We start from the raw sequence: 26,071 nt of genomic DNA on the forward strand, positions 1-26,071 counted from the left end.
GCCGGCGCGGCTTCCTGTAACTTGAATCTTAAAGCATCAGTTCTAAGTTCATATTTTACAATGAGAAAATTGGGTAACTACCCTGATTTCAAGTCCAGTGTTCTTTTCATTAATAATATTGATGTCATAAAAACTATACAGCAACTTACATCATTGCTATTGGATGGTTACAGTGTTCAGAATAAGCAGTTAAGATTAACATGTGAAACACTCCCTGAAAGAATGACAGATTAGAAAATTACTATTTTGAAGTTCCTAATGAAGTAATGTATTCTATATAATAATCATTGGTGAAAACTACAATCATTAAGTGAATGTTAGGGAAACTACAATATTAAAGCTCAAACTGACAAACTCCTAAATGCACCCATAAAGCATAACATATGTTAGGTGGGAAACCCAGATATCCGGGCCCTCCTGAAAGGATGGAATAGGAAGCAGATAGTACCATCAATGCCAAACTTTAAAAACTCCAAACCCCAAATTGATCAACAGTGTAATCAAGTTGCTAGATCTAAATGACAGTTTTCAGGAATTACTGGGGGATAGAGGAGACAGTTAACATAACAAGGATAGAGTCCAGCAAGATCATGAATGGAGATAATTTTCCAAAACAAATGATGCAGTGTTTCTTTCACAAATAAATGGCATTAAGAAGCAATGGGGCTGGGAGTGTAGCTCAGTGGTACAGAGCATGCAGAGCATGTACAAGGCCCTGGATTTGAGCCCCAACACCAAAGAAATAAAAAAAATGAAAAGAGGGAAAAGAAGAGGAAGAAAAAAGAGAAAGAAGGAAGAACAAGGAAGATAAAGATGAGAAGAAAGGAAGAAGAAATGGAGAGGAGAAATGAACTGTGAGTTATAAATGAGATTTTCAGGTCAAATGCGAAGTATGGACCTTGGTTGGATATTAATTGAACAAAGAGAAACATTTTTAAGATAAAAGGAATAACCTTAACATGTTTATTTTTGTTGAGTGTGATAATGTCATGGTTGTTTGTAAAAAGTCCATATCTGATAGAGATACAGAATGAAATATTTAAGAGTAAAATGATAAACTGTCTTAGATTTGCTCTAATGCTTCAGAAGAAAACATGGATAGATATGGAAATAAAACAAAAATTTCAGGAAATTGACCAGTGTTGAAGGTAAATGACTGTATTATTCAATTTTCATGTGCATTTGAAATTTTTATGTATACAAAATTTGGAATTTCATGTATTTTTTAAATTCCAAGAATTGGGGCCAGGGGTGTATCTCAGTGGTAGAGCATTTGCCTGGCATGAGGCTCTTGGATCCATCTGCAGCACCACAAAAAAACAAACAAATCAAAAGTAAAAAAAAATTAGTTCCCAAAAATTTATATTCAAATACCCCAGGTAATTAGAAACTAGAAAGAGGTAGAGGCAGTTTAGATGTGAGGACATTTGAATATGTCTTCTTAAATTAGCAAGAGTGCTACCTTCCTCCCTCAGGGACAAAGAGAAACTTTCATTCTAACATAAAGTTGCCACCTAGTGATATTTGCACCCCACTGCTCACTGGATTTTTTAGATCCTACCAGTGTATATACAAGAAAAGGAAATCATGCTTCTAGCTCTGCTGTTAAGATTCTCATAGCTGATAGGCAGCAGTGTGCTCAGCTCCAGAGGGATGACCATCTGCCAAGATTCTGCCAGCAAATACTGAAGCTTATCTGTGGGCAAAAAGTCATTCTTTTTGTTAAACAATGCTGCATCTTTGTTGATTAATGAACCCTTGGATGAGTTCTTTTTACCAGGAGGGGCCTCTGTCTCATCATCTCTTGGGGCAGTTTTGAAGAACCCAAACAGTGAGAATGCTGGATGGCAATTAGGCTCACTCAAGGTCTTCAAAGAGGAGGGAAGAATATGTTGTATTTTGAGCCATCTTCTGAAGCTGTAGTTGAGTCTTTTGAAGAGCCATTTGGCATTCAATTTGATTGGATTCAAGGACTATTACTTTGTTTGTGAGTGACCTGATCATTTCAATTCTTTTATGTAGTTCATCTTCTAATTTGCTGCAATGTTCCTCCAAAGTCAATACTTTCAGCCAATCCTCTTCCCATGAAAGAAGTTGTCTTTGATGCACTGCAACCCTATCATTGAGCTCTTTATCTTGATCTTTTAATTCTCCAATGTGTGACTGCAGCTCCTTCTTTTGTTTCTCCATAAGGAATTCTCAACTTCTGAGCCAATGTTCTGGTAAGGAAGGTCGCTGAAGGGTTCATAAATATTGCCTTTGTCCCCAGAGAAAGTCAGTGTGGGCAGCATAACCTCAGAAACACCATAGGCATGCCACTGGAGAGGTAGGGGCAACCTAGAGCTGGAGGCCCACACTCTCCACCAGTCCCTGTGAGGCCACCCAAATCATCTTTTCAAGGATGCATATATTGCATAGTATATATATATATATATGCCACATTTTCTTTACTCATTCATTTATTGAAGGAAATTCACTTTTTCACTATATATTGGTTATTAGGAATAATGATGGCAATGAACATGGAAATGCAGCTATCTCTTTGTGATCCTGTTTTCTGGATACATAACCAGATATGTGTTACTGGGTTGTCTGACGCTTATTTTATTTATTTTTTAGGAACCTCCATACTGTTTTCCCTAATGGCTATAGAAATTTATGCTCCCACCAACAGTGTGCAAGGGTTCAGTTTTCTCCACACCCTCTTGCCTATTATCTCTTGACCTTTTGATAATGGCCCATTTTAACAGATGTAAGGTGATATCCGATTGTAGTTTTTTGTTTTTGTTTTTGTTTTTGCGGTGCTGGGGATTGAACCCAGGGCCTTGTGCTTGCAAGGCAAGCACTCTACCAACTGAGCTATATCCCCAGCCCCTCTGATTGTAGTTTTGATTCACTCTCCTTATGATTAGGAATCTTAAGTACCTTTTCATATACCTGTTGTCCATTTATATGTCTTCTTTGAAAAAAAATATTTATTTCAAGTCCTTTGCCAATTTTAAAATATCCAAACTATAGCACAGCACTATCTGACAAAGGATCTGGAAGGAGTTACGCCCACCCATACATCAGGTAACCTGCCTGCTATGAACTCTCTAGCAGCCTGTGATCCAGCTCCAGCACTTCCCACCCACAGTCTAAAAGCAGTCTCATGTGCTTTGGGACTCAGAAGGGAATATGTTCATCTTTGCTACCAGGGGTTGGCCTACAGAACTTGGCCCACCTGTGGGCCCTGAAGCAGTTCTGGGACTCAGTTCCAGCTCTAATCAGCAGTAAGTCTGGACCCAGTCATCCCCAGCAAGGGAAACTTCTATGATCTGGTAGGAGCCTTTACAAGGATCTAATGGAAATCACATTGACTACACACTTGGTAATAAGTCTGCCATCTATGATCCCAACTATAAACCCTGAATCAAATATCTGTCCCAGTTTCAAATCTACTAAGATCCCAGAGCTAATTAATTTCATCTAGGAAGCATATGCCCACTGAGCCTCGGTTAAAATGTCTGCCAACCATGGACCTCATTGCAGACCTAGAAGCAACCATATGATTTGGTTCTAACCCTATTCTGCTATGATCCTGGATACAAGTCTATCATCTCAGGGGACTGATGGGAAAAAAAAAATTTACCTGCTGAAACCAGGCTATAAAGACTAGAAGAGACCTTTGCATCCTCAAAATGCACAGGCAATGATACAAGGCTACCTGATTAAAAAAATGAGTCCAATATGACACCACCAAGAGACACTAATAAGGCCACAGTATCTGACACCAAGGTAATAAATATCTAAAAATAATTCAAAATAATCATCTTAAAGAAAGTTGATAAGATGCAAGAGAACAATTAAAGATAACAAAATGAAACTGAGAAAAAGAGCACAAACAAAATGAGAAGTTTAATAAATATAGAAAAAATATTTTAAAAAACAAACAGAAATCCTGGAGCTAAATGATATGACAGATCTAAAGAAAATCAATAGAGCGGGGCTGGGGATATAGCTCAGTTAGTAGAGTGCTTGCCTTGTAAGCACAAGGCCCTGGGTTCAATAACCAGCACCAAAAAAAAAAGGAAAGAAAATCAATAGAGCGTTTCAGTAGTAGACTTGATCATGCAGAAGAATTAACGTATTTGTTCACTGTACAAAATCAATAAATGATACACCATATTCAAAGAGTGAAGGATAAAACTCATAATCTCAATAGACATAGAAAAAAGTATTTGAGAAAATGAAATATTCATTCATGTGAAAAAAAATCTCTCAACAAATTAGGTATAAAAGGAATATACTTTCAATAATATTAAAACCCATGTATGACTAGCCCATGGGTGATCCTCATACTTAGCATTGGAGAGTGAAAAGCCTTTACTGTAAGATTGGGAACAAGTATGCCCACTTTTGTCACTTCTGTTCTACATAAGACTGGAAGTACAAGTCAGAACAATTAATAAAAAGAAAAAAAAAAGAGGGGTTGGGGCTGTAACTCAGTGGTAGAGTGCTTGCCTAGCAAGTGTAAGGCCCTGGGTTCTAGTCTTAGCACTGCACATAAATAAATAAATAAAAAATAAAGGGCTGTTGACAACTAAAAAAATATTTTAAAAGGGAAAAGAAATAAAAGTCATCAAATCAAAAAAGAAAGAGTAGAATTGTCTGTTTTGCAGAAAACATGATCTTATATTCAGAAAACCCTAAACATTCCATCAAAAAAAAGCCCACTAGAACTAATAAACAAATTCAGTAAATTTCAGGATATAAAATCAGCATACAAAAGTCAGTTGCATTTGTGTACAATAAAAACAATCCAAGCAAGAAATGAAGAAAACTACATAATTTATAAAATGATATGATATAATATGATTTTCATTTTATCATTTATAGTAACACTGAAGAGTCTTGAGAATAAATATAACCAAGGAGATGAAAGATGTATACACTGAAAATGATAAAACATCAATGACAGAAACTGAGCAAGCCACTAATAAATCGAAAAATATTCTGTGTTCATGAATTCTAATAATTAATTTTCTTAAAATGTCCATACTATGCAAAGCAATCTATAGATTGAAAGCAATCCCTATCAAAATCCCAATGGTATTTTTATAGAAATAGAAAAAAAATCTTAAATTCTATGTGGAACCATAAACTCCCAATAGCCAAAACAATCTTGAAGAAGAAAGAATCTATAGACATCACGTTTCCTGATTTCCTATATTACAAGTCTATAGTTATCAAACTAATATGGTCCTGCACAAAAAGAGACATATAGCAACCAATAGAAAAAAAAAACCTCAAATAAACCCACACATGTATGTTCAACTAATCTAAAAAATGCACCAAGAGCACACAATCTATCAAGTTCGTTTAATAAATGGTGCTGGGAAAACTGGACATGTGCATGCTAAAAATGTAATCAAAAACTATTACCCTAGGTAAATGTATGATCACACAAACGGTATGCCTCTACTTCATGTACAGAGAAATAAGATGTATCCCATTTGTTTACAATAAAAATGAATTAAAAAATGAAATGAGCAATAGCTGTTGGAATAGCACACAAAAGTACAGAATTTTATTGAGAATTTTTGGGATATTGGTCTGAAGTTTATTTTCCATGATGTGTCTTTGGCTGGTTTTGGTGTCAGGATGATACTAGCCTCAGAATGAGTTTGGAAGGGTTCCCTCCTTTTTGATTTCATGGAATACTTTGAGGAGTATTGGTATTAGTTCTTCTTTGAAGGTCTTGTAGAACTCAGCTAAGAATCTGTCTAGTCCTGGGCTTTTCTTGGTTGGTTGACTTTGATGGCATCTTCTATTTCATTTCTTGAAATTATTCTGTTTAAATTGTGTGTGTTCTCTTGCTTCAGTTTGTTTAGATCGTTATGTCTCTTGAAATTTCTGATGTCTTTGAGATTTTCTATTTTATTTGAATATAAGTTTTCAAAATAGTTTCTAATTATCTTCTGTATTTCTGTAGTGTCCATTGTAATATTTCCTTTTTCATCATGAATTTTAGTAATTTGAGTTTTCTTGCTCTTTCTCTTCATTAGTGTAGCTAAGGGTTTATCTATTTTATTTATTTTTTCAAAGAACCAACTTTTTGTTTTGTCACTTTTTCAATTGTTTCGATTTCATTGATTTCAGCTCTGATTTTACCATTTTTTGAAGTACAACAATTTTATTTCACAATTCTCTTTAAAATCACAAGATACTATCTTCTTCATATAAAAACCTTTGTATAGTTTTACTTTCTAGAAAGTGATTATATAGAGCCTCACAGAAAAATGCACTCCATTCATTACATGGTTTCAGGGAATTACATTGAATAAAACCCACATTTATACTTATTTCTAAAACATACTGTTTTACCACTCTGCATTATTTTTGGTTTGAAGTATAGATTATTGTTATCAGTATGTGTTCCTGAATTCTTACATATTTGATAATATACACATAGACAAGCTTATCACTTAATATTCCATTGGTTCATCAACCTTTTCTGCGGTTCCATCAGCAGTTTGTTCTGACTGTGCCCTTTTCTGTGGTCTTTCTTTAAGACATTCTAGGAATGGAGACACATCTGCATTATTATAGATTGTAAACTCCAAGTCTTTACCCACAATGGAAACATTTTTTCCAGTTAATTCCTGCTCTGGAGGAAGTGTCTCTACTCCAGTGACCATGTTTAACTAGTTCATTTAAATTTCACTCTAAAAACAGACATAATGTCTCTCCAAGTAAGTATGAGCTGATTGAGAATGGGTTCCAATGGACATAGCTCTGCAGTCCAAATAGTTAGCAGGTGGACAGGTTTAGAAAGTGTAAGGGCATCATCATAACTGCAATAAACAATAAGCAACCCAACACAATATGGTATCCAGCAATCCATTGTGTTGGTATATGGGTCTTGCTTTTAATTAGAGATATAAGATAAGACACAAGAAGTGTTCTGTCAAGTACAAATATGGAGTCCAAACACTCCTTCTATGTGAATTATGGCATAGTCTAGCATCAATAATAAACCCCACAAATGAGATACCAGTATGTGTCAACATGGAAAATTTTTTTCAGTAAGCTACAAGTTCTGACTGTGCCCTCTCCAGTGCAACCAACACTGCATGAAAAATTTTTTTCAGAGCAAACCTTGTTTAACAGCTTCCATTGCATATTCAATTTGATGAATCCTGACCTGAGGGCTCCAAACAGTGATATCATTGTCAACATAGTTACAGCCTGGACCTTCTCCTGAAAAATTTACAAATGAAGGAGTGTTGCCCCTAAGGACCCTCTCCAATTCTGACCTTCTGGCCCATTTTTAATAGAAATATTTGGCTTTTTTCCTACTGGTTATGAGTTCCTTATATAGTTGGAATGTCAATCCCTTCTTGGGTGTATGGTTTTCAGTTATTTTCTCACATTATTTAGATTGCTCTTTCATTTTGTTTATTGTTTCTTTTGCTATTCGAAAACTTTTTAGAATAATGTAGTCACATGTTGATTGTGTTTACTTACCTGTACCATTATTCTGAATATCTAAGATATAGAAATATACTGCTTATGACAGATGAATGGATATACAAAATGTGATCTATAAATTCAATGGAATATTATTCAATCCTGTAAAGAAGGAAATTCTGTCATTCACAACATGATGGAGTTAGAGGACACTTTGCTAAATAAAATAAGAAAAAAATTCTGTATGATCTCACTTACTTGTCAAATCCAAAATAGTCAAACTCATAGAAGTGGAGTAAAAAAATGGTAGTAGGCTGTTGCTAAGGGAGAGAAAAATTAGGTGTTGAAGTTCAAAGCATATGAAGGGTGTTATGCAAGATAAGTAAGTTGAGATCAACTATCCAACATAATGCTAATAGCTAATGAACTCTATTATAAACTTAAAATTTGCTAAGGAGGTGGAGCTTTCTCATCACACACACATGCATGTACGCAGCACAAAATAATTACAGCAGGAAGAAATTATAGCAGGAGGTGGACATATCTATTGTCCAGATGATTAAGAGAGTTTCATGAATGTATCATTATCCCCCGATTTACCAATTGTACACATTAAGTATGTACTGATTTTAAGAACAAACAAGGTCATTAAATAATGATCAAGGGATTTACTCAAAAAGAAGATATAGCAATTGTAAATGTATATGCACCTAATGACCAAGGACCCAGTTTTATAAAACAAGCATTCTTAGATCTAAAGAGAGAGATAGGGTGTGATACAACAATGGTGGAAGACTTCAACACTATATTTTATCAATGAATAGATCATTCAGACCAAAGAAAAATCAATAAAGAAACATCAGAGTTACATTAAACTATCAATAAACGAACTTAATAGCCATTGAAAGAACATTTCACCCAATAACTGTAAAATCCACAATCTATTTTTCAGCACACAGAGCATTCCCTAAAATAGACCATATTCTACAGACAAAACAAGTCTCAACAAATTTAAAAAATTGAAATTGTTTCTTATATTTCTTCTGATCACAATGGGATAAAACTAGAAATAACAACAAAAGAAATTCAGGAACTGTATAAACTCATGGAGACTTAACAACACGATATCAAATTATCATTGAAGAACAGGAAGCTGCAGCAGGAGGATTGCAAGTTTGAGGCCAGCCTCAGCAATTTAGCGAGACCATGTCTCAAAATAAAACTTAAAAAGGATTGGGAATGTAGATCAATGGTAAAGAACCCCTGGCCTCAATCCCCAATACCAAAATAATAATAATAATAATATGCAAATGATATGAATAGACATTTTTCAAAAGAATCATTACAAAGGACTAATGAGTATGAAAAAATGTTAAATATATCAAAGAAATGCAAATCGAAAGTTCAATGAGGCATCATCTCACTCCAAATAGAACAGCTATTATTGAAATAAATAATAACAAATGCTGGCAAGGATATGAAGGAAAAATCTCTTATACACTGTTAGTGGAAATGTGAATTAGTACAACCATTACAGAGATATAGAGGTTCTGCAAAAAACTCAAAAGAGAAATACCATATGATCCAGCTATCCCACTTCTGGGTACCTATATAAGGGAAAGAAAATCAGCATAGCAAAGAGATACCTGCATTGCCATGTTTATTGCCGCGCTACTTACAGTAGTTAAGATGTGGAGTCAACTTAAATGCCCATCAATGGATGAATGGATAAAGAAAATGGATGTAGTGTATATACACAATGAAATATTGTTCAGTCATAAAGAGGAATGAAATTCTGTCATTAGAAGCAAAATGGATAGAACTAGAGGATATTATTTTAAGTAAAATAAACCAGGCACAGAAAAACAAGTATTGATGTTCTCGCTCATATGTGAAAGTTAAAAAAAATTGACATGAATGTAGAATAGTGATTACTAAAGGTTGGGAACAGGGGAAAGGGGGATAAGGGGAAGCTGGATTTGATCCATGCATGCATTAAATATTACTCTAAAACCCATTAATATGTATAATTAATATATGTTAATTGAAAATAAAATAAATATGTGTTGCTTCTTACATTTCAGACATACTTCAGTAAAATGTTTTTTTAAAAAGTAGTTAGTGAAATGGGAGCAATGTAAACCCACAGCAAGTTAAAGAAAGAAAACAATAAAGGAAAGTACAAAATTAAGTGAAGTATCAGATAAGTAAGCCAATAGAAAATGTCAACAAAATTGTAAATGTGATCTTTGAAAATCTTAATAATATAGATAAATTCTGGTGATACATGAAAATATAAATACTTGTACATAAACAATATCTGAAATGTCCTGAATTTGATTTCAGGACCTCAGAGACAATTAGAAAGATAAGAGAGCATTATGAAAACCTTTATGGCAACAAATTAAAATTTTAGATGGTCAAATTCTTTAAAAATAAAACATAAACACATTTCCATAAAATGTATATGAAAATATGAAGGACTCTAAATCATTTTTTATAAATCAAATCTATATTTTTAAAACATTTCCAGAAGGAAAACTCCAGATCCAATTGTCTTCATGAACACATTCTTCCATATATGTAATGGGAGAGGGTGTTATACTTACAAGTTGTTCTCTGAAGTAGAGAAAAAAAAATCACTCCCCAAGTCATTTTATACATCTATCATTTGGCCCTGATATTAAAATACATCAATGAGAAAATAAGAAAAGATACAGAGCAACCTGAAACGTAAAAACAGATATGAAAACATTAAACCAATTTTACCATGTCAAAGCAGCAATTAGAAAGGCTAAAACAGTATGCCCAAATTCATTTTATTGTAGAATGCATGTTTGGCTTCACATCAATAAATCAATAAAAACAATTGTGCAATAGAATTTATGTAAGAAGAAAATTGTATACTCACCATAAGGAATAAGAAAAGATATTTGAAGTATTACGACTCAGTCATTTATAATTTTTTTAAAAGTTCTCTTAGAAAGTAAGAATTAAATGGACATCCTTAATTTTATGAAGAATTTATGCAAAACAAAACAAGGCAAAAATTCCCCAAACAAATGAACATTCTTAAATCAAACAGCACAATTAATGGTGAGAGATAAATGATGATTATAACACAAAATGAAATGGGAATAATTACAGTGAAAGTATTCTTAAATTCTAGCGTTTTCTAGAAAGTTGCAAAAAGTCAATGAGGCTTACTGGAATCTCTTGGGCAATCACTAATACAATAATAAAATACTACAAAATTGAAAAATTACTAGAGATAAAACTAGAATGATAAAAATAATGATTAATCCAAAAGAAGCCAGTGAAGAAGAAAGTAAGGATATACAAGGTGAGTGATATTAGTAAGGTTGCAGAATAGGAATTCCCATTTCTTCTTCCCCTACAAAATGCTGATTCAATCCATAGACAAAAATACTGTAATTAGAGCTCCAGAATTCAGATGAGATAATGGTTTACTGATAGAGCCCAGAAACAAGAAAAGGTACATTGAAAAGTAAGAGAAACAGTTTCACTTACCTGTAGCCCATTTCACCCAAGACTTCACAGCTTGTTCTCCCACAATGGAAAGACAACCAAGTGAATGTCTGACTTTCCTCACCTTTCAGGGAACAGTCCCTCTTGGCCCACTTCTGTCATACCTCTCAGAACACTCAAAGAATCAACATGGCTAGATTCCCTGGGGGTAGCTAAGAACAAAAGATCAGGGGCTCTCAAGGAGAAGCTTGTGAATCTTGACATTCAGGCTGTGGCCTCCAGTGACCCAGTAGCAGACGTATCTCATGTACCCCTATCCACAGATTCTGGCATAAGACCCAACCATCTGCACATGGACCCTGGCAGCAGGCCCGCACACTCACTTAGCCAGAATCAGGCCCACCTACAATTTCTGGTCAGAGTGAATGATGAAAGACTTTTTGTTACCAAAGTTGGTCTCTAAAGACTGGAAGATGGAACTACTTCTTCACACAGACACCAACATAAGCCTAGGAAGATCACTGAAAATCAGGGAAACGTGAAACAAACTGTCTTAGATTGAATACCACAAACTGAGTAATTTATAAAATTATATTCCATGCATGTATGATTATGCAAAATTAATCCCAATATTATGTATAACTGTAATGCATTAAAAACATAAGAACAGATAAAATAACAGCCTAAAACAAACAAAAAAAGAATAAATATTGATTCAGCTCATGACTCTGCAAGTCCAAGGTCAAGGACTGTATCTGGTAAGATCCCTCTTGCTGATGGGGGCTCTATACAGATTTCTGAGGTAGTGCAGGGTATCACATGGTGAAATAGAACAATCTTGCCAATTTGAATCTCTTCCTTTTCTTGTGAAGACTCTCATACAATCATAACAATCCCGCCCTCACAACCTCATGTAATCCTAATTGCCTCCCAAAGAGCCTACCTCTAAGTGCCACTAACATGTAATTTTGGAGATCAAGTTTCGATATGGGTTTTGAAAGAGACAAATATTCAGACCATAGCATTCCATCTCGCCCCTCAAATCATGTCCTAACATATAAAACACATTATTCCATCCCTATAGTTCCAATGTTATATTTCATTTTAGTACCAACTCAAACGTCCAGAGTATCTGAGTCAAATATAAGTGAGACTCGAAACATACCTGAAGCAAATGTAATCCAGTCATGAATCTGTGAAATGAAAGAATTATCTACTTCCAAAATACATAGGACAGACATTCTTATTCCAGAAAGGAGAATTAGGTAAAAATAAAGGAGTAACAGGTCTCAAATCAGTCCAAAGCCCAACAGGGAAAACCACATTAAGTTTTAAGTCTCCACATAAACCTTCCTGGACTCCATGCCCTATTTCCTGTATACAAGTTATGAAGATTGGGCCCCCAATGCCTTAGGTAGCCCAACCCCTATAGTTTTGGTGGGCTCATCCCACACTTAAATTCTCACAAGTTGGAGTCCTGTGTCTGCAACTCTTCCACGCTTGTGTTGCATGCTGGCAGCCTTAAAGCTCTGGGGTTTCATCAAAGTCCTGACCCCGAAGCTCCTCTAAGCATTTCAGAGGCTCTGTTCCTAACACAAGTGTCTGCCTTGGCCATCTTATCCTGGACATCCTTTAAAACCTACATAAAGGCCTCCATGCCTCCACAGCACTTTCATTCTTCTTACCTTCAGAACTAGTACCACAAGGATGCCATCAATGTTTAAGGCTTTTGCTCTCCAAGTGGAGGGTCAGGTCACCCTGAGGTCTCTTGAGCTGAAATGGACAAAGAGTGTTGCAGCATAATGTAGGCAGCAGAGTCTGGACACAGCTTTAGATAGTGAGCCCCTGGAGGGGAACCTAGGCCTGTTACCTAAACCATTCTGTGTTCCTAGAGCTCTGGACCTGTGATAGAAGGGGCATCCTTAAAGATCTCTTAAATGCCTTTGACGTCTTTATCCTGTTGTCTTGATGATCCCTTTGATGAGTATTAATCTCATTAATAGACAGTTGCCAGGTCACACCTTTGGTTTCCCCCACTGAAAATGTTCTTTCATTCTCTACCATATGACCAGGCTAAGGGACTTTCCCTATCTTTCTACTTTACTTCTTTTTTGAAGTCTGTCCTTAAGTCATTTTCCCCTGTTGCAGCTTAATGAAAAGAGTTAATAGTAGCCATTCAGTAGGTGGGATACTTTACTGTTATATTTTTATAGATATTTCTTATGCCAGATAGTATAATTCATTGCCGTTAAGTTCTTCATACCATTAAGCCTTGGTAATGAATACAATTCAGTCAAATTATTTGCTAGTTTATATCAAAGATGGTCTTCTCTCTAGTTTCTAATACCTTGTTACTCCATTCCATCTCAGACCTCAACAGAATATTTCTATCAGCATCCTAAGTCACAACAATTTATGCAATCTCTATGGAATTCCAGAACTTCTCTAGTCTCATCTTCTTATGAGCCCTCATAAAAATATTTCTGAATGCTCCAGTCATGTAATAAATGCTACAAATGCTTCCATCCTCTTCCTATTACTCACTTCCAAATCTGATTCCATATTTTCAGGTATTCTTTATTAGAAACAGTCCGACTTCTCTCAGTTCGATTTTTGGTCTTAGTTCATTTTCTGTTGCTATAATTAAATACCACAGATTAAGCAATTTATTAAAAATACAACTTTATTCAGCACATGGTTCTAGAGATCCAAGATCAAGTGGTCACATCTGGGGAAGTCCTTCTTGCTGGTGGGAGTTCTCTGCAGGTGAACCGGAGGTAGCGCAGAGTATCACATGATGAGACAGAGCAAGCATGTTAACTTGGGTATCTCCTCCTCTTCCTATAAACTCACTAATGCAATTTTGAAGGTCCAGCCTGTGTGACCTCATGTAATACTAACTATCTCTCAAAGGTCTAAAATGCCATTAACATGTACCTCTGGGGATTAGGTTTCTACATGAGTTTGGAGGGGGAAATCACCAAGACCATAACACAAATGAAGAAAATAAAATGCCAGCAGCCAATTCTAAAGAAATGTATATTAATAAACTATCTGAAAACAATTCAAAGCAATTTTGTCTTTTAAAAGTTGTCAGTTTCAAGGTAAGACAGATAAACATATCAGGAAAACAAAACATGGCAAAAAGGAGAAATTCAATAAAGAGAAACCATAAAAAGAGCCATATAGATATTATGGAGCTGAATAACATAATTATTTAATTGATAAATGTGATAGAGAGCTTCAGTAGCAACTTGATCAAGTCAAAGAAAGAATAAATGAACTTGAAGACAGGTCAGTAGAAATTATCCAGTCAGAGAAACAAAAAGGAAAAAGAACAAAAAAGGTGTAACGAAGCTTATCAAAAAATATACACAGGAAACAAACATACACACATGAAGATATTCTCAGAAGGAAAAGAGGAAGATAAAGTGGCAGAAAATATTTTAAAGAAATAATGACTGAAAACTGCTCAAATTTGGAGAGAGGAATGTACATCCAGATTCATGAACTTCCCCAAAAGTTTAAGGTTTACACTGAGAAAAAATATAATATTTTCAAAGCCAAAAGAAAATTTTAAAACAAGAGAAAACAACTCAGTACATACAAAGGAGCTTCTGTGTAACTATCAGCAGATTTATCAGCAGAAATCTTGCAGGACAGGAGAAAGATGGTATATATGAAATGCTGAAAGAAAAAACATGCCAATCAAGAATATTGTATCTGGCAAAACTGTCCTTTAAAAAATGAAGACTAGATAAAGACTTTTCTAGACAAGCAAAAGCTATCTAGAAGTGTGCCATCATTGAATGTGTCTTAAAAAAAAAGTGCTAAAGAGACTCCTTAAAGTGGAAATGAAAGAGCATTAAATAGCAACAAGAAAGCATATGAAAGTGTAATTCTTACTGCTAAAGGTAGATATATAGCCAGATAAAGTCTAGTGTAAATAACTGTAGTACATAAATCACTTTTGATCATATGCTTTAGTTAACTTTCTGTTGCTGGGATAAAATGCCTGAGTAAAACAACTTAAAGGAAGAAAAGATTTGTTTGGGCACATAGATTCAGAGGTTTCAGTCTATGGTCATTTGGCTTTGTTGTTGCTGTGCCTGTAATGAGGCAGAACATCACGGGGGGGATGGTGTGACTGAACAAAGATGCCCACATCAAGGTGGCCAAGAATCAGAGAGAACGAGAAAGAAGAAAGGGTTGAGGACAAAATACACCCTCTAAGGCCATGCTCCCAATGACCAACTTCTTCCAACTAGGCCACATATCCTAAAGTTCCCACCACTTGTTAAGGCCTGCATCCATAAATAGATTAATCTAAGGATGAGTTAAGAAACCTCATGATCCAATCACCTCTTAAGGCCTAACCTCTGAATGCTGTTATCTTGGGAACCAAGCTTTTGGGGGACATTATAGACTCAAACCATATCCATCTAAAAATCAAAGTTATTAAGAATAATTATAATGACAAAATTTTGTTAATGAACATACAATACAAAAAGAAGTAAATTCCAAAACAGTAATATAAAGGTTGGAGGGAGAAGTAAAAGTATATAATTTTGTATGCAATCAATGTTAAATTGTTCTCAGCTTAAAATAGATCTTTATAAGTTAGTATAAAAAACTTTGAGTAAGCCCCATGGAACCATGAAGAAAAATATCTGTACAAAAGAGAAAAAGAAGAATCAAAGTATATCACTAAATGTTATAAAATCATGACGATAGAAAGCAAGAGAGGAATAGAGGAACAATAGAACCACAAAACAGAAAGTAAAAAAAAATTATTATAAGAGATAAAAATCATGCTTACATAATAATAAAAGGCTCCATTCAATGAGAAGATATAATTCCAAGTATATATGCACCTAATATGAGAGCACTTAAATTTATAAAACAAACACTGACAGATCTAAAGGGAGGAAGGGTCATCAGTAAAATAATAGACGTTTACTTGAACACCCCACTTTCAATAAAGGGTTGATCATCAAGACAGAAAATTAGTAAGAAATTAGCAGATCTTAACAACACTCTACACCAAATGAATCTAACAGCTTCTACATAAGAACAGCAGAATAGGATAGGACACATGCTAGGTCATGAAAAAGTTTAAACAAACTGAAAATGTTGAACAAATAGCAAGTAATTTTTCTGACTACAATGGAATAAAACTAGAACTCAATAAAAAGAAAAATGGACCAGCACGGTGGCACATGCCTGTAATCCCAGCAGCTCAGGAGGTTGAGGCAGGGGGAACAAGAGTTCAAAGCCAGCCACAGAAGAAGTGAGGCACTAAGCAACTCAGTGAGACCCTGTGTCTAAATAGAACACAAAATAGGGCTGGGGTGTGGTTCAGTGGTTGAGTGCCCCTGAGTTCAATCCCTAGTACTCCCTACAAAAGAGAAAAATGGGACAATTCATGAATAGATGAAAACTGAAAATACATACTTGAAAACATCTACCAGAACAAAAAATATTATAAGGGAAATTCAAAGGTATCTTAGTGCAAATAAAAACACAACAAGAGAATACTAAAACCTATGGGATACAACACAAGCAATACTAAGAAGGAAATTCATAGTGATAAACATGTTAAAAAAGAAAGCTTTCTAATAAACAACTTACCTTTTTATCTCAAGAAGTAAGAAGAACAAACTACAACCAATCTTAGCAAAAAGAAGACTATAATAAAGATTCAGAGGAGTAAGTGAAACAAAAATTAGGAAAACAATAGAAAATATTACAATTCTGAGGTTTTATTAAAGAATAAATAAAATCAATAAATCCTTAGCTAGATTATGATGAAAGAGAGAAGACTCCTATAAGTAAAATCTAAAATGAAAGAGCAGATATTACAAATGATGCCACAGAAATACAAAGTTTCAGAAGCAACTATTATGAACTATACATCAACAAATTCTACAATCTAGAAGAAATGAAAAATTCTTAGAAGTAAACAACCTACAAAGATTGAATTAAGAATAAAAAGAAATTCAGAACAAATGACAAACGAGATTGAATTAGTAATTAAAAAGACTCCCAATGAAGCAAGCCCAATATCAGATGCTTTCACAACTGAATTCCACCATACATTTAAAGAATTAATAACAATTCTTAATTACTATAAAAAAAATAAAAGAAAGGAACACTTGCAAACTCATATTATGAGGCCAGTTTCACTCTGATACTAAATCCAGACACACACCATAAGAAAAAAATACAGCAGGCCAATATCTTAATGTGGATGCAAAAATCCTCAAGAAAATGTTAACAAACTGAATTCAACAGCACATTAAAAGACTTATGAACCATGATTTCATGAGCTTCATCCTTGGGGTGTAAGGAAAGTACAACAAACAAAAATTAGTGAATGTGATATATGACATTGACAGACAAAGGATAAAAAAGCATGGTAATTTAAATAGATGCAGAAAAGATATTTCCCCAAATTCAATATCTATTCATTATAAAATCTATCAACAGCAGAATTGAAGTAGAAGAAAAAACCTTAGAAATCAAAGATAGGTCTTTTGGAAAATATACAAGCTGAGAGTGAAAAAAATATAGAAAGCCTATGAATTGGGGCTGGGGAGATATCTCAGTCGGTAGAGTGCTTGCCTTGCAAACACAAGGCCCTGGGTTTGATCCCCAGCACGGCAAAAAAAAAAAAAAAAAAAGCTTATGGATTTATGGGACAACATACAGAGAGCTAACATTTATTTGAATTAAAAGAGTTTTAAAAAGAGAAGAAAGAGACAGAAAGCTTAAAGAAATAGGGGTGCTGGGGTTGTGGCTCAGTAGAGGCACACTCACCTAGCATGTGTGAGGCCCTGGGTTCGATTCTCAGCACCACATAAAAATAAAATAAAGGTATTGTGTCCACCTACAACTTTAAAAAAATAAATTAAAGAAATAGGAACAAAACACTTTTAAAATTGAAGGAAAGATAAAAATATCCAGGTACAGAAATTTCAAAAAATTCCAATCAGATTAAAGTACATCAAAATGTATTATAATGACAAGGAAAGAATCTTGAAAGCAGTGGGAGAAAAAAAAAAAAGGATCTTTACTTACAAGGAAACGCCCATAAGACTGTTGGTTGATTTCCCAGCAGAATCTTAGCAGACCAGGAGAGAGTGGGATGGTACATTCAAAGACAAATACTGTCAATCATGAATACTTAACCTTGCAAAGCAGTCCTTCATAAATTAAGGAAAGATAAGACTTTGCAAGAGAATCAAAAGCTGTGGGAGTTCATCACCACCATACATGTCTTGCAAGAAATGCTAAAGGGAGTTTTTCAATTCAAAACGATAATAATTAATAACATGAAAATATATGAAAGTGGAAAACTCACTAGTAAAAGCAAGTGCCCAGTCAAATTCAGAATACTATTAAAACTGCAATGGTGGTGAATACATTACTTCTATCTTTAGTATGAAGGTTAAAAGATGAAACTATTAAAAATAATAATGGTTCTCATCATTTTAAAGGAATACACAGCATAAAAATTTATAAGCATGACATCAAAAGCATAAAATATGGCAGAGAGTTTAAGCATACATGTAGATTTTTTATGTAATCTCTGGACCAATGTTAGGAGAAAAATCTCAAAGATCACTGAAATGCCTTCAGGTCTTTTGCCCATTGTCTTGATCAATAACACCTGGCTAATTTCTAGCCAGATGAATCTCTGTAGTAATCCCTTAGCCACACATTTAGTACTCTTTTGCAAAGACACTTTTTCACCCTTTTCACCAGTGTCTTTGCAAAAAAAAAAAGAGAAGTGTCTTTACAAAGACACTTTTCACCCAGGTTCAGATTACATATTTTCTGGGTTTATTTCTCCTTTAATTATAAATTCCTTCTTTAAATATTCTCTTTTCTTTCTCATATCTCTTAGATATTCTCTTTTCTCTCTCATATCACTATAATTAATTAAAAGTAGCCATGCAGCTCCTTTAATATTTTGCTTAGAAATTTCTTTCACTATATATCCTGGTTCATCACTCTTATTCTGCCTTCCACAAAACCTTCAGATATGCACATGATTCAGTGCAGGTCTTTGCTACTATTTAACAACAGTGGCCTTTACATCCAATTTCTAATACTTTGTTCCTCATTTCCATCTGAGATCTTGTCAAAATGACCTTTACTGTCCATATTTCTACCAGTATTGTGATCATGGCCACTTCAGAGACTCCAGACTTTCTCTAGTCTTGTTAGCCCTCATCAGAATGAACCTTAATGCTCCACTCATGAAAATCTAGGCTTTTTCTAACCACCTTCTCCGAATTCTTCCAGATTTTACCCATTGCCCAGTTCCAGAGCTGCATCCACTTTTTCAGGTATTTTTATAGCAACAGTCATTATTCCTGATACCAATTTCTGTCTTGGCAAATTTTCTGCTGCTATAACAAAATACCACAGACTGGGTAATTTTTGCAGGGAGGGCGGTATCTGGAATTAAACTCAGGGGCACTTGACCACTGAGCCACATCCCCAGCCCTATTTTGTATTTTATTTAGAGGTAGGGTCTCACTGAGTTGCTTAGTGCCTCGCTTTTGCTGTGACTTTGAACTTGCGATCCTCTTGCCTCAACCTTCCAAGCCACTGGGATTACGGGTGTGTGCCACGGTGCCCGGCTGGGTCATTTATTTTTTAAATATAGATTTATTTCTCACAGTTCTGGAGGCTGGGAAATTCAATATCAAGGTATTGGCAGCCAGTGAGGGCCTTCTTGCTGCATCATAACATGGCAAGGGTATCAAACAGTGAGACGGAGGAGCAAATATGCTCAAATCTCTCTTCCTCTTCTTATAATGCCATTAATCCCACCTTGGTGGTTCCACCCTCATGACCTTATCTAATCTAAATTACCTCCCAAAGAATCTGACCTACAAATCTTATCAGCATATGAATTTAAGGATTAAGTTTCCAACACATAAACTTTTAGGGGACACAAACTACAGCAGTATATGAGGTAATGTATGTGTTAAGTAGCTTGATTAAGGCATTCCACGATATATACATATATCAAAGCATCATATAATATCCCATAAATATATATAATTTTTATTTTTCAATTTAAAAATAAAAATAAACTTTTAAATTGGTGTCTTTGCAATTAAGTATGAGATATATATTCTTACTAAAATAAGAAAAATAAATTAAAAACAAAAAAGTAGAAAGATGAAAATTATAAATAGCAGAAATGAATAAAGTAGATAGAAAACACATAATAGAAAATACCGAAAAGTCAAATATTGTTTCTTTTAAATAGATGATTGGTGATAATATGTGCTAGGAAAAAAAATAAAGCAATGAGGAATATTATAAAGTTAATTTCAGATAGAATATCATTACTAAGAAGAGCATGTGTATATGTGTGTACATTTGTATGTATACATATATGTGTATATAGATATGTATATGTGTGTGTACATATAAGTATGTATATATACACGTGTACACACACATATACAGTGTGTATATACATACATATATATATTGAACCCAGGTGTGCTTTAACACTGAGCTACATCCCCAGTCTTTTTTTTTTTAATTTAATTTTGAGACAGGGTCTCACTAAGTTACTTAGGACCTCACTAAGTTGCTGAGGCTGACTTTGAACTTCCAATCCTCTAGCTTCAGTCTCCAGAGTCACTGGATTACAGGTGTGGACCAACATACCTGGCTGTAAGCATATTTTTAGCAAAGTCATAAAAGACATGAATAAGTCATGCATATACCCAAGGAACTCTTGGCAATTAGAACAGTAAGTACAAGAGCTTAGAGATGATATCATGTCTGGCTCGTTTAAGAAGTAGATTGAATAAATGTGTGATTGAGGGGCATGTAAGAGATGAAGTGAGAAAAAAATTGTGGGTTATATCACATGGCTAAAGTTTCTTATGTGAACAAAATAACACATTGGAGGGGACTTGAAGTCACACTTAGAAACTAAATAAATTCTTACATAATCCCTCTGGCTATTGTGTTCAGAATAAATACACTAAAGCAAAATCAGAAACAGGGAGAGAAATTCTAAGACCACTGCAATAATCCATGTGAAATATGATCACAGTAGTAATACTGGAGTTGATGAGAAGTTATCAGATTCTGGACTTATTTTCAGGATATAGCCATCAGAATCTGCTTACATATTGGATTTTCCAATGTCCTTGAAATGAAAGAGGATTCAAGTGTGAGCCCAAGCATCCATGCTGAGCAACTGCAAGAATGAACTGATCATTTATTAAGATAAGAAAATCTATAGAAGGGATACAGGAAGTTAATACCAGGAGCTCAGACTAGGGTATGTTCGAATTTAATGTGTACCACACGTGCCAGTGAAAATTTTGAGAAATCAGTTGAATATGAGAGGAATTCAGGGTAGGGACATATACTCTGAAGCTTGAGATACAAATTCAGGATTCTCCGGCATATAAAATTGGTTTTTCTTAGATCCAGGCAATAGATGGATGAGACTAACTTCCTAGAGAGAATCCATGAATTCTTAGAGAGAAAAAAAAGTAGAAAAAAAATACAGGCCCAAGGATTAATCCTGGAGTATTCCTAGAATTCTGAGAGAATGAGAGGAAACTGCAATAGTGACTGAAAAGTAGTAAGTAAATAAACAGGAGGAAATCAAGAGAGTATGGTATCATGAGTGCACCATGTTTCAAGGAAGGAAAAATATTAACTATATCAAAAGCCACCTATAAAGACAATGTCTGAGAAATGATCAGTGAATTTATCAATTTAGAGGTCACTGTGCATATTGAGATGAGCAGTTATAGCCGATTGGTGGAAGAAACACCAATTGTACTGAGCAGAAATGAACAGTAGGAGATGTCAATTATATGCATTCTTTCAGGGAGTTTGACTTTTGCTGGAAAGAAGACAGAGTTCTACTAGGAAGAGTAATCCTATAAATCTGACCACACTAGAAGATAATTTCAGTTAAATATTGAATGCCAATAATAACACTTCCCAGAAAGAAAGCAATAGAGGCACTACTTGTTTTTCAATGTTAGCAAGTGCCTTGATAAAATACTTAGCTACTCTTTTTTCACTCCTGTGTTAGTTATTTTTTTCTTCTTGTTAATCTTTTAGTTTTTACATTGTGTCTATAATCTGAGGCCAAAGTGTTTCATTGTTTCACATATTTTCATCCAAATCTAGTGACTGCCATTGGCTTACCTGCTTTTTATCACTGTCAGTCTTTGAAATACCCTAATTGAGGAAGACAGAACAAAGCTATTTCACTCAGGAAAAAAATTACACTCATCACAAAATGACTGCTTTGCCTCTATCTATTAACCCATAAACTATGACACTTCTGCATTCCCATAATCATACTTTCTATTTCATCCACCAGTTTTTAAAGTTGTATACCAAATTCAACTTTGGAGAAATAAAGTTTTTCAACAATTTTGATGAATCATCATTTGAAAAAGTAATCACCTGGAGAATGTAAACTGAAACTTCACTAATTAGGTTAGATTAAGTGGTTATTTGAATTCTTTGACAAAAAGGGAAATATTACAGAGTCATTCATCAGTAAGATTGAACCAAAAAGACAATAGAGTCCTACCATGATTCTGTTTCATGTAAAAAGAAGAGACGTCTGCTATGGAGTTCAGAAATTTTATGCTCCATCATAGATAAGCACTGAAATTAGACAACTGATGATCTTTGCAAGGGTGTAACTACACAGGCCTATTATTATTATTATTATTGGTATTGAACCCAAGGGTGCTTTACCACTAAGCCTTTTTATTTTTTTATTTTGAAGTGGGATCTAAGTTGCTGAGGCTGGACTCAAACTTGTGATCCTCCTACCTCAGTCTCCTGAATTGCTGAGACCATAGGCATGCATGTTCCACCTGCCTGGCAAATGATCATTATCTTAGTACAGAATGATTGAGACTCATTTCAGCAAAATAGCACACATTCCTATGATCACAATAGCAGGATCCTCCATTGAGTACATGGAATCCTGAAAAAAAAGCTTGTGTCCAAATAGATATATTTGAACAGAGACGCATGAGAACCAAGCAACAGGGCCAGTAAATATCTTCAATTTTATGAATAAGTTGTTGGAAGCAACAGTTTTCATAAATATCCACGTCTGCTATCAGTACAATTCTCATCTTTAGGACCTATTGATGATTGTCTTAAATTGACATTACTTTCATTTATAATAGTTGTTTAACTGTTTGTTTGGGTCTGTGGGTGTGTGCGTGTGTTTCTAGGGACTGAACCCCAAGCCTTACACATGCTAGGCAAATACTATACCACTGAGCTATGCACCCTGTCCTCATTAGTAATGTTTTTTTAATCAATTGTTTCCTTTCGTGTTAAGAGATTTGCTTAGGTAAGATCTCCTGGGAACAACTTGACAAAGACACAAGTCTTTGAGATCTCTTGGGAGTTTTCCTTCAAGAGAGTAATAGAAATTGCAAGATGTACTTATTAATTTTGTAGTATTAGTTTCCAGATATTTCTATTTAGAATAAGTGATCAGATATTTTAAACATACTTTTAATTATTAGTCATCTTCATTAACTTGAATAGTGTACTGAACAATATTTACATTTTGTTTGTGTTACTATGTGCTTTTTTCCTTTATGAATATCTGATTAAATGCATTACATTCAGTAAAAATATTTTCTATTAAAATAAAGTCACTATTTTCAAGGATTGGGTCAGTTATAAGTAAAGTCAATCTTGCTAGAGCATTGTTTTTATTTTTACATAGAGACATAATTATGTGTCTATATATGGGTTTGCATACAGTGGCAAAACAGGAAATAATTATGATTCTATTGTTTGACTCTGGAATGTTCCCTAAAGGTCTGTGTGTTGAAAGCTTGGTTCTCAGTCCATAGAGGTTTTTTTTTTTTTTTTTCTTTGAGGCAGTGGAACCATTAAAAGGTGGGGCCTAGTGGGAGGTCTTAGGTCACTGGGGGCATGCTTTTGAAGAAGACTGTGAGATACTGGTCTCTGTCTTGTCCGGGTCATGAGGTGAATAGGCTTCCTTCACCATGCAATTCCACCCTGATGTACTGCCTTGCCACGGCCCCAAAAGCAACAGGCCAACTAACCATGGACTGAAACCTCCAAAACTGTGAGCCAAAATAAACCTTTTTTTTTTCTTTATAATTTGATTATCTCAAGTACTTTGTTATGGTAACAGAATGCTAACTAGCACATATGAGAATGTAAATTGTTCCAAATATTTTGTGCACACACAAACACACAGTTTTAACTTGCAAACACATTACTCTGGTGAAATAGATGCTTCAATTTTATTTATAAGAATTTCAGGATAATAATTTTTCTTTCTTTAAATCTTGAATATTTAATCAGACATTTTCTCTGTGTCCAAAATTGTCATTTCTGAGAGAAAAGCAAGAAAGAGTATATTTTCTACTTTGGTTGTCCTTAGAGGGATATTCTGAATATTTGTGCATACTGATAAAGTTTATCTGAAATCAAAATATTTCTCAAGATTTAAACAGCAGATAACCTATTGAGAGACTTGTTTAGGTAACATCTCCTGGGAAAAACTTGACAAAGACACAATTATACTAAGAAACATGGGAAAAATAGAAAACTGACATAGAACTTAAGAAGTAAAAAGGAGCTCTATTATTAAAAGTCTCTCTTTTAGGAAGGTTGTACTAAAAGTAAAATTATTCAGTGATATGTGTGCTCTATCCCAGGAAAAATGATGAGAAGATATTTCACCTTTTTGAATGAAAAAAAAAACAGTAGCAATAATAACAATAATAAGCAGAATTACAGAGAATGAACAGGAAGAGAAAGAAAGCAACAACTGTAGTGGATATTGTGATATACCACCAGATGCCCTTACTCTTCAGGACTGAAGTGTTCATTCCTCCAGCTCTTGAGGGTCTTGACCACTGCTGCGTCTGTAGTTGAATATCTTTCTCACATATTACTTGTGGCTAAAAAGAACTGACTTTCCCAAAGTCATAGATAGCCCCTTTACCAGGAGAAAGCCTGCGTTCAGTGACTGGTCAGCCTGGGGATATAAAAGTTTGACCCCCTTCTCCGAAACTGGGACAACTCTTCAAGACCACCCCAACCTAAACACTCCCTGTGGAATCAACTAAATTATTTGTTGTGACAGTGTCACTGCTCAACTTCTCTCTCTGCATATTTTTGGTTCCTTTGCTTTCCCCTAGGTGTTGAATGTAAAACCAATCCCCAGTAAAATTTCTCAGGAAAATATCCCATTTCATAGCCCCATTCCCAGAAAAATCAACCTGCAACATCACCTATATATTGCTAAATATATGTTAAGTCCTGTTTTATATGTTAACATATTTAATCCTTGCATTATGGGTTAAATAAAATTATTATGTCATTTTACAGAGAAGGACATTGAAGCACAAAGAGATTAAGTAACTTTCCTAAGTTCTCACATCTAGTATCAGAGAGTCAGGGTTTGTACCCAGGCATCTATGACTCTAGACTACTAGGCTATGGCTTTTATACTTGATACTATGGAGTTTGATTTCTGAGGTGTTTTTTCAAAAGTAACAGGTTGTCTGACTTCAATTCATTTCAACTTCAACTCAGTTTTGTTTGAAAAATAACACCTCTTTTCATAAGAACATTAACAAGGAACTGCTATGTTAAAATTACTCTTTTACTCTCCCTACCCACTTTAATTTTCAATACAAGAGCCAATGTAATCCTGTCAAAACTAAATTGTATCCTTCCATTCCTCAGATCAAAATCCTTTAATAGTTTCCCATCACAGCCATAGCAAAAGCAAAATTTTATATGGTCTACTGAATTTATTATATATGTTGTTCCTGTACTAGGTCCATCCCTACTCCCCTGTGGGAGGGAATACACTTCCCACCTCACTGAGAGCAAGCTTGGTCATGTGACTTGCTCTTGCCAGTGGGCTATGACTATAATATGTCTGAGCAGAAGCTTTAAGAACTATTGCATGGTTTCCTGTACATGGGCTAATCCTTTGGCTTGGTTACTTCTTTGACTGATTGAAGACAATATAAACAGAATCAAAGACAACCCATGAAGAACACATAAAATGAGCCAAAAATTTGTTGTTGCATAC

At 34.7% G+C, this 26,071-nt stretch overlaps 1 protein-coding gene and 1 pseudogene across 2 annotated transcripts in view; both read right to left on the reverse strand.

Annotated features, from left to right (window-relative positions):
• Positions 1 to 6,467: 6,467 nt before the first annotated feature.
• Positions 6,468 to 10,994, reverse strand: LOC306651114 (proteasome subunit alpha type-1-like; annotated as a pseudogene). The gene is made up of 3 exons: positions 10,984 to 10,994; positions 7,711 to 7,772; positions 6,468 to 7,242 (listed from the first exon to the last, which is right to left on the reverse strand). The product of its transcript is annotated as a proteasome subunit alpha type-1-like (transcript).
• Positions 10,995 to 12,111: 1,117 nt separating this feature from the next.
• The window catches only part of PBDC1 (polysaccharide biosynthesis domain containing 1), a 101,588-nt gene continuing 87,628 nt past the window's right edge, over positions 12,112 to 26,071 (reverse strand). Inside the window, exon 10 of the transcript XR_013761003.1 lies at positions 12,112 to 12,714. The gene's annotated coding sequence lies outside the window, so the exon portion shown is untranslated. The remainder of the gene's footprint in view (positions 12,715 to 26,071) is intronic.

Source organism: Sciurus vulgaris (genome assembly GCF_902686455.1).
Source record: "Sciurus vulgaris genome assembly, chromosome: X".
In the NCBI taxonomy this organism is placed as follows: domain Eukaryota; kingdom Metazoa; phylum Chordata; class Mammalia; order Rodentia; family Sciuridae; genus Sciurus; species Sciurus vulgaris.